The 10,084-nt window shown below is 34.6% G+C and overlaps 1 pseudogene; it reads left to right on the top strand.

Moving 5' to 3' along the window:
• The first annotated feature begins 2,280 nt into the window (after positions 1-2,280).
• Positions 2,281-9,811, top strand: LOC149188675 (caffeoylshikimate esterase-like; annotated as a pseudogene).
• Positions 9,812-10,084: the final 273 nt, after the last annotated feature.

Here is a 10,084-nt window from a genome sequence, read left to right as displayed (position 1 = left end):
CATAGTCCCAGAAAGGGAGAAAGGAGATCAGGGCCTACTGTTGACCTTTTTGAATCTTATTCTGTCATTGCATTAACCTACTTTGAGCAATTAAAACCAAAATAACTATGCAAACCATCAAAAGCAACCTAATCTAAACAAAGTAAAATGAATGTATGTAATAGAAATTAACTCATGAAATGAAGCAAAAACATATAAGTACAAAGAAAGAGGTGCTGGGCAGCTTGGGTTGGGCCTTAACCCAAGAGCTTCAACCCTCTGAAAGAGATCAATGCTGGGTCAAAAATTGTTTCATCTCCATTATCAAAAGTAATAGTCATATTACATAAACTGTTCTAAAAAAGGAACTCGAAAATAAGCTAAACAAGTGCTGCACAAAGGTGTGGAAATTCTACTAATGACTCACTAACCTACTGAGGCTCTAATTCCCCTTATTTATAAAAATGGAGTCCTCTAACAGTCCTCCTAAAATCAAGGAGTTTGACTTCCTAGAACTGGAGATAAACAATAGTTCTTCTTTACTTGCTCGGCTGCCCCTTGGAATGTGGACCTTTGTGCTCTGAGTTGCTGATGGAGGATTCAAGGAAAGGGGTCATAAATAAATGAGACAACCCCTACAAATCCTCCCCCCTGTTTCCCTCGAGTATTTGTTGCCATTTGCTCATAAATCCCTTGACTTTGTTCAAAATTGGTCAAAAAATCTACATAAAGCACACATTAGACTACATGGCAAAATGACTAACCCGATTCATTCTATTAACATAAATATATTCAAAAATATGCAATAAATTAATAAAATGGTGGATTAAGTCTAATTAAGAGGCAAAATGAGCCCATATAATAACCCATTTTTGGGGCTCATCAAAATTCTTATGTTTTCTTGCAATCTTTTTTTAGCATAGACATACACAAAAGAAAATTTAAAGGAAAAATAGATCCAAAACTTAACAATATCATAGTTAGATGATAGTTAGCTTACTGTAAAATGCTAGTTTTTCTTTGTTCATGATTTGTTGAGAATGTAGAATGCATGTAGCAAAATAATGTACAAACATTGAAATACTTTTGTCTTTATTTTTGGTTTGTTGAGATTGCACAAATCACACAACAAAGAGCATATATATATATATATATATAGATAAGGATAGCAAACCAAGAATATGAATGGGAGAAACTAAAATATTAATACAGTGTTAAAAAAGAAAACTAAAACCATAATGAAACTTTATACCTTTGGATCTAAAAAATAGTTGTATCTTGGAAAAGCATAAACTTTTTCAAATGAAATAAATAATGTTCTTTCTAAATTCAATACTTCAATGCAATGGAATCATTTGCTTAACACTAAAATGCACACAAATAAAAAACCCATAATCATTTTGATATATATAATATCATAAGTTTAAAATTATAATAAACAACAAAAGTGCACCTTCATATAAGCTCTATTACCATGTTGTATAAAATATGATATTTCGACTTAGATTGAACACCTTAAGAAATTACTTATTCAAACAAATAAAAAATTAATTAACGAATGTATTATGTGATTAAAACATTTAAAAAAATAATAATTCCAACATAGATTGAACACCCTAAGAAATTGCTTATTCAAACAAATAAAAAATGGATAAACTAATATAATATACCATTAAAACATTTATAATTCCAATTCCAACCTACCATATATTAACAAAAAATAATTATATAAAAATTTTAAAAAATAATCATCCACATTTTAAATAAAAATTTTAAAAAACAATCATCCACATTTTAAATAAAAATTTTAAAAAATAATTATCTACATTTTAAATAAAAGACCTAAATCAATTAAAAAAAAACCCAAATTTAAATAAAAAACATTATAAATATTAAATTACATAATTATAAATTTATTTTAAAAAATATACTTACACCTAAAATGTATTAAACCTCACATACATATACATATAAAAAACCCTAATTGATGTTAAATTAGAGTAACCGGCTTTCACACATAAAATTTGGGAAAATAATGTCTAAGTTCATTGTGAACCTCAAAGAAGATTATTATCGTAAGCGGTTTTTTTTTTTTTTTTTTTAATAGTTATGATCTTAAACGATACTTTTTAAAGGTATAATGTGATGAAACATTAAAATATATCAATATTATTTAAGTAGATATTTCAAGAAGAATGTGAAAAATGCTTAATGATTTAATCAATTATATATATAATATTTTTAATAAATTATAGTAATACAAAATTAAATAAATTAAGTACTTTTAATATCACTATGATTATGACTTCGAAGCAAGTGATATGGAACGAAGTGACTCACATGCCATTGCTTCCCGGTAAAGGAAATGCACTTTTGCTTTGTAAAGAGGCGAGTGCAGCTAAAGGCCTCACAAAATTGTTAATGATTAACTTTAAAGCTGACTACTCCGTAACACGAATCTTCTTACAGAGAAAGGTATTCCTTGTAAACGCAAGTTCCCAATTATTTAGAAAAATGGGCTCCTTCAGTAAGTTCGAAGAGTCAATTTACATACCCAATGGCCATTTAGTAATGGTTTCAGAAAATTAAGTTGATGTTTTCAGAAAATTTTAAAATCACTTTCAATTTACTTGCTCAGTTAATGGCTGCAGAAAATTACGTTGACGTTACATGATATTTTTAAATGCCTTCCTGTCTGTTGAAATGACAGATTCGAAACTTTTGTCAGGTAGTTTGACATATATATGTAGATGAAGGTTAATCTTTGCCATTCAAAGGATTTACGCAGTAGAAGGTATGACGATTACTGAAACACGAAAGGTATAATCCTGGTATAAGGATTACTACAAGACGAAACGTAGAATCCTATACTCCACGAAATCGTTTCATGTCGGTGGTGGACATGTCAGGGGTGGAAGAACTCAGTGGCCTTGTCGACTACGAATAGGTAAATAACGGCAGTAACATAAGATAAATAGTTCGTAAATTTAATTTTATAAGTTATTCATTGTTGAGAGGATCAAATTTCTATACAAATTGTGTTGAAAGGGATGAAATTATTTTGGAAATATATTTATGAAAGTAAATATTTGATAAAAAGAAGCAATTAAAGAGGGAAGCGCCTAACCAGCCATACATAGGGTATTTAATGCACCGGGAGATGCACGGGAGATAACCCGCTAACACGCGAATTCGGAAACTCGCCACTAAATAAGAAAAGACAATTCGCGTGTTAGCGGGCTATGTCCCGTGCATCTCCTGGCGCATTGAATACCCTATGTATGGCTGGTTAGGCGCTGCCATTAAAGAGAATCCCAGCCAAGATCTTACGCAAGTTCTCATGTCTCAACCAAAGTAGTTTATTATACATATGAAATGATTATTTTTTGTTATTAAACTCAAATAATCAATAGCTGTGAAGGTGAGATTTTAATATTGGGTTACTGTCTCACGAGAATGATACATTTCCATTACTAATGTTCTTTAAACGCAATCCTCGTGCAGGAGCTCATTGAAAGTTCGCGAGGAGTGAAGCTCTTTACTTGCAGATGGTTACCTGCAGATAAGGAAGCCAAAGCCGTCATATGTCTCTGCCATGGTCAGCTTCCCAATTCATTGTCCACATCATAACGCAACCTAGTCACGAATCCATGGATTCGCCACTTTGTAAATTCGTTAAGGATTTCGAGTTTCTGTTGTGTAATTTGTTTTCTTCTTGTGCTTGCAGGCTATGGCATGGAGTGCAGCATTTTCATGGAAGGTACTTTAACTCTTTTCCCTGGAATAATATAAGTAAATATGACCACGATGTTCACGAATGAACAATATTTGTTAGAGTGTCGTTGCCAAAATTTCGTATTAATTTAGCTCTAAAATTAATAACCCAATTGGACCTATTACCAGACACAAGAGCGAGGCTTGCAAAGGCAGGGTATGCAGTATTTGGTATAAATTATGAAGGGCATGGCAAATCCGCTGGAACGCGCTGTTACATAAAAAACTTCGATGACCTTGTAACGGATTGTACAACTTTTTTCAGGACCGTCGCTGGTATGCATTATTGGGACTTTCTATGCATGCGATATATTTAAATATTAGGGTAATTAATGTCCACTGGAGAAATCAAGTTGTGCAGTTACTAGTGTTCATAAGAAAGTATGATAGTTACATTGCAGAACGCGCTGAGTATAGGGAGAAAGCGAGGTTCCTTTATTTAGAATCAATGGGAGGAGTGGAGCTGTTGTTGTTGCGCCTATGTGCAAGATATAAATTATATTAATATTTCACATTGCATGGTTGAATCATTATATTAGCATTCACCTCGTTTATTGTTGCAACAGATATCAGAAGAGTTTGTTGGGAATAATGCTTAATTAGTTATGTAAATTTCTATTTAGTGTTCTCTGCAAAAATAAGGCAGCAAATTGTTAGCTGCAGTAGTGCTGGCAAATTGTTAGCTGCAGTAGTGCTGGAAATTAGCTGTAGATTGATTGCAGAGTTGATTGACAAATATTTTAGTAATAGTTTTAGTATTTAAGAATGTAGTTTATAGTTGAATTAAATATATGAGATTTGCAGCATTTGTTAGCTCACATAGTCACTGTGTTTTTTAATTGTTTTATCTTTTATATGTTTTTTTCTTCATAGTACTGTTTTCTCATTTGGCTGGAAATAAGTCATTTCATATTCTACATGTGGTATCAGAGCAGGTAAAATTATTTTGGGTTAAAGCTGTATTGTTGGAATTTCGCCAAAGTTAATCATGTCGAATTCTAACCAGATGCTAGTTCCAGAATTTGATGGCAACGATTATGATTATTGGTGCATTAAGATGCTAACCTTTTTGATTGGAAAAGATTTGTGGGAGATTGTTGAATCAGGATATGAAGAGCCAGCTGATTGGAATGCTCTTACAGCCAATGAAAGAACAGCAAGAAAGGAAGCAAGGAAGAAGAATGCTCAAGCTTTGTTTCACATTCAGATAGCTCTTCATAAGAGCTTATTTCCAAGAATATCTGGAGCAAAAACTGCCAAAGCTGCCTGGGAGACTCTACAAGAAGCTTACCAAGGTAGTGATCAAGTTAAGGTGGTCAAGCTTCAGACATTGAGGCGAGAGTTCGAGAATTCGAAGATGCAAGAAGCTGAAAGTATGAGTGACTATTGTGTGAGAGTCAAAGATATGGTCAACAAAATGGCTACACTTGGAGAAGCTGTAAGTAATGAAGTTTTAATTAAAAAAGTATTGAGGTTTTTAACACATAGATGGAATCATGTTGCAATAATCATGGAAGAAAGTAAGGATTTAACAAAACTACAGTTTGATGAATTGGTTGGATCTTTGATGTCTCATGAAGAAAGATTGAAGGATACTTTTGAAGCTGTAGAGAAAGCTTTTTCCTCTAAATTACAAATTACAAAGAATGAAGATGCAAGTAGTAGTACCAAAAGCCATCAAGGTCAAGGTAAATGGCAAAGCCAAAATTATTCAAGAGGTAGAGGAAGAGGTGGCTCAAGTGGAAGAGGTAGTTTCAGAGGAAGAAGTAGAGGTAGATTTGATAAGAGAAATGTTCAATGTTACCATTGTACTAGGTATGGTCACTTTGAAAGAGAATGCAGATTGAAAGAAGGTAAAAATGCTAATTATGCTCAAGAAAGTGGTGAGTATCCTCAAGATCACTTATTTTTATCTTATGCCAAAGGTGAAAATACTAGTAAAGATGTTTGGTACCTAGATTCTGGATGCTCTAACCATATGACAGGGAATGAGAAGTTGTTTTCGGCAAAGGATGGAAGTTTCAAATCCAAGATCCAGCTTGGTGATGATAAATCATTGGAGGTTGCTGCCAAAGGAGCTATGGAGGTCCAAACAAAAGAAGGTATAAAGAGTATTCATGACATTTATTATACTCCACAATTGAAGCATAATTTGTTGAGTGTTGGACAGCTATGTGAGAAAAATTATAAAGTAGTCTTTGAAAATAAGACATGTACTATCTATGATAAGAATAAGGGAAATAGGGTGATCACTGTTGTGCCTATGACAAGAAATAGGATGTTTCCCTTGAGGTTTGATGAAGATAACAGCAATCTTGCTAATATGGCTTATGAGGATTCAAGTTGGTTATGGCATCTGAGGTATGGGCATTTAAATTTTCACAGTTTGAAGTTTCTAACCTCACATGCATTAGTTTCTGGTTTGCCCAAGGTAGAAGAGCATAAGGAGGTTTGTGAAGGATGTGCTAAAGGAAAGCATGCAAGGGAAAGGTTTCCAAAGGGAAGTGCATGGAGGGCTCATTACCCACTTCAGCTTGTTCATTCAGACATATGTGGTCCTATGCAGACTAAGAGTTTGGGTAAGTCATCATATTTCATCACTTTTATTGATGATTACTCACGAAATTGTTGGGTATATTTTTTGAAGGCCAAAAGTGAAGCCCTAGATACATTCAAGAAGTTCAAAGCCCTTATAGAAAATGAGAGAGGGTGCAAGATCAAATGTTTGCGGACTGACCGTGGAGGAGAATTCTGCTCAAAAGCTTTCCAGAGTTATTCTGATATGAATGGCATCAGGAGGCAGCATACTACAGCATACACACCCCAGCAGAATGGCACAGCTGAAAGGAAAAATCGTACTGTGGTTGAAATGGCAAGATGCATGCTACAAACTAAGGGATTGAGCAACACTTATTGGGGAGATGCAGTTGCTACAGCAGTATACATCCTCAACCGTAGCCCCACCAGTGCATTGAAAAATATGACTCCTTATGAAGCTTGGTATGAAAAAAAGCCTAATGTTAATCATTTCAAAGTTTTTGGTTGTTTGGCTTATGTGCATGTACCTGATCAGAATAGAAAAAAGTTAGATGCAAAGAGTGAGTTATGTATTTTTATTGGGTATAGTGAGACAAGCAAGGCTTATAAATTGTATAATCCTCTAACTAACAAGCTTATTGTCTCAAGAGATGTAATTTTTGATGAAGGGGGAGTTTATGGTCATCAAAAAGGCCATGTTGAGAAGACAAAATCTGTTTTGAATGATATAATTGTTGATAATGATAATGAGCAGCCAACTAATGTTTCTGTAATTAGTGGCTTAACTCCACCAAGCAACGCTTCATCAATTTCTTCAACATCAAATTCAAGTCCAACTTCTTCTCCAAGTTCTACAAGGAAGGTAAGAAGATTGAGTGATATTTATGAGAGGAGTGCAAATCAAGCACATGAAGAAAGCCCAATAGGTGAGATAGTCAATTTTGCTTTATTAGCTAAGGCTGAATTTGAACCATCATGTTTTGAAGATGCATGTACTAGTGAGGTTTGGATGCAAGCCATGCAAGAAGAGATGGATTCCATTCAAAGGAATGACACTTGGAAGTTGACAGAGCTTCCACATGACAAGGAAAAGATTGGCACCAAATGGGTCTATAAGACTAAATTTAACAGTGATGGGAGTGTTGAAAGACACAAAGCAAGATTAGTTGCTAAAGGATTCACACAGAAGTATGGAATTGATTATGAAGAGACATTTGCACCAGTAGCAAGACAAGAGACCATTAGAATGTTGATTTCATTAGCAGCTCATAAAAATTGGAGCATACATCATATGGATGTGAAAAGTGCCTTCTTGAATGGGTACTTAGAAGAGGAAGTATATGTGGAATAGCCACAAGGTTTTGAAGTGGAAGGAAAGGAGAATAATGTCTACAAGTTGAAGAAGGCTTTGTATGGCCTTAAGCAAGCACCAAGAGCATGGTATGCAAGGATTGATGGATACTTTCAGGAAAATGGCTTCCAGAGAAGTAAGAATGATCCTACCCTTTACTACAAACAAGAAGGTATTGATATTTTAATCATAAGTTTGTATGTTGATGATCTATTGTATATGGGTAGTAGTTCTAAGATGAGTGATAAATTCAAAGCTGCTATGATGAATGAATTTGAGATGAAAGATCTAGGCATCATGAAATATTTTCTAGGAATGGAGGTTTATCAAAGTAGGGATGAGATTTTCATTTGTCAGACAAAGTATGCACAGGATATGCTAAATAAATTTGATATGCTTGATTGTCATCCATCCCCTATTCCAAGTGCTCATGGAGAGGTGTTATGTAGAGATGATGGTGCTGATTTAGTTGATGAGAAAACTTACAGAAGTATTGTGGGGAGCTTGATCTTTCTAACCCACACAAGGCCTGATATTACATATTCAGTTTCACTTGTTTCAAGGTATATGACAAATCCATCTGAAATACATATGAAGGCAGCCAAGAGGATTTTAAGGTATGTGAAAGGCACTCTAAATTTTGGTATTCATTACTACTCTTCTGAAAAGTTCAATCTTGTTGGATTTAGTGATTCAGATTGGGGAGGTAGTCTTGATGACCGTAAGTCCACATCTGGAAATTGTTTCTCTTTTGGTTCTGGTTTGATTACATGGAGCTCAAAAAAACAAAGCATTGTTGCCCTCTCATCCACAGAAGCAGAATATGTTGCAGTTACCTCAGCAGGTACACAAGCTCTTTGGCTCAGAAAAATTTTGGAAGAAATTGGAGAAAAACAAGTTCAGCCTACAGTCATTTATTGTGATAATGTAAGTGCCATCAAGTTAGCAAAGAATCCAGTTCATCACAGTAGGACAAAGCATTTTGACCTCAAATATCACTTCATTAGAGATTTGGTGCAGAAGAAGGAGATTGAATTGAAGCATATAAATACTCAGCATCAACTAGCAGATATATTCACTAAAGAAGTTGCAAAAGATCAGTTTTTGGCATTACGAGATAAGATAGTAAAGCCTCATTAATCATTAAGGGGGAGTGTTGGGAATAATGCTTAATTAGTTATGTAAATTTCTATTTAGTGTTCTCTGCAAAAATAAGGCAGCAAATTGTTAGCTGCAGTAGTGCTAGAAAATAAGGCAACAAATTGTTAGCTGCAGTAGTGCTGGAAATTAGCTGTAGATTGATTGCAGAGTTGATTGACAAATATTTTAGTAATAGTTTTAGTATTTAAGAATGTAGTTTATAGTTGAATTAAATATATGAGATTTGCAGCATTTGTTAGCTCACATAGTCACTGTGTTTTTTAATTGTTTTATCTTTTATATGTTTTTTTCTTCATAGTACTGTTTTCTCATTTGGCTGGAAATAAGTCATTTCATATTCTACAGAGTTAAAGCCTCACCCCCTGGTTATAAACATATTGAAGAAACTGCAATAATCCCAACGTGGAAGGTTGTACCTACTGAGGGTATTGTAGACGTTGGCTTCAAGGAACCAGAAATGAGACAAAAGGTAATGAATCGTATTGTTGATTTGTTTCCTGTAGAAATTCTTATTAATTTTCATGGTTTTTGTTTTCTCTAATATCTGCACATAAGCACAGATTTGGGCAAATCCGTATGCTTATCAATGTCGACCTCGTCTAAAAACGGCTTACGAGCTTCTCATGATCAGTGTGGACATAGAGAAACGGCTGAACGAGGTACCGTATTTGAACATTTAATTCAAGCTGCAATTTTTCTGCGGCTACCTTTAATAGACGCCTTAACTAAATGGGCTGTCGCGGTCATAATGAATTATATGATGCAGGTGAAGTTGCCTTTTCTGATTGTTCATGGTGAAGCCGATAAAGTGACAGACCCATCTGTGAGCAAATTACTGTATGCTTCTACCAAAAGCACAGACAAGATATGTGGCATGGATTGACATATGGAGAACCTCCAGAGAACACAGAATTGGTATTCTCAGACATCATTGCGTGTTTGGGCAAGACAAGCGGAGCAGTAGGGTGCCCTGAAAATGGCCATGTAGAGAACAATCCGATTCCATAGTCCGCCAGGATGGTAGCGGAAAGAGAACGAAAGGAGTACGTATTGCAACGTGCAAGGGAAGTGAGCAGGAGTGATAATAATGATAAAATCCTATAATAAACGGCAAAGGGATGTGTCGTGGGTGCGTTGTGAAAAGCTTTTTGCACGCTGGTTGCACGCCATTACCAGAGTTGAAATAACAAAAAAAAAACGTGTATGGAAATTATTATGGCATTGGTTTTTCTTAACTAAAGAAAAAATTTATGTCTAATTTGATTTACCCAATTGAACATA

Source organism: Pinus tabuliformis, chromosome 3_1 (assembly GCF_031772625.1).
Source record: "Pinus tabuliformis cultivar Carrire ecotype Pingquan chromosome 3_1, CPIR1, whole genome shotgun sequence".
NCBI classification, from domain to species: Eukaryota; Viridiplantae; Streptophyta; class Pinopsida; order Pinales; family Pinaceae; genus Pinus; species Pinus tabuliformis.
The sequence above is the reverse complement of the archived record's forward strand: the minus strand, read 5'-3'. Positions and strand labels throughout refer to the sequence as shown.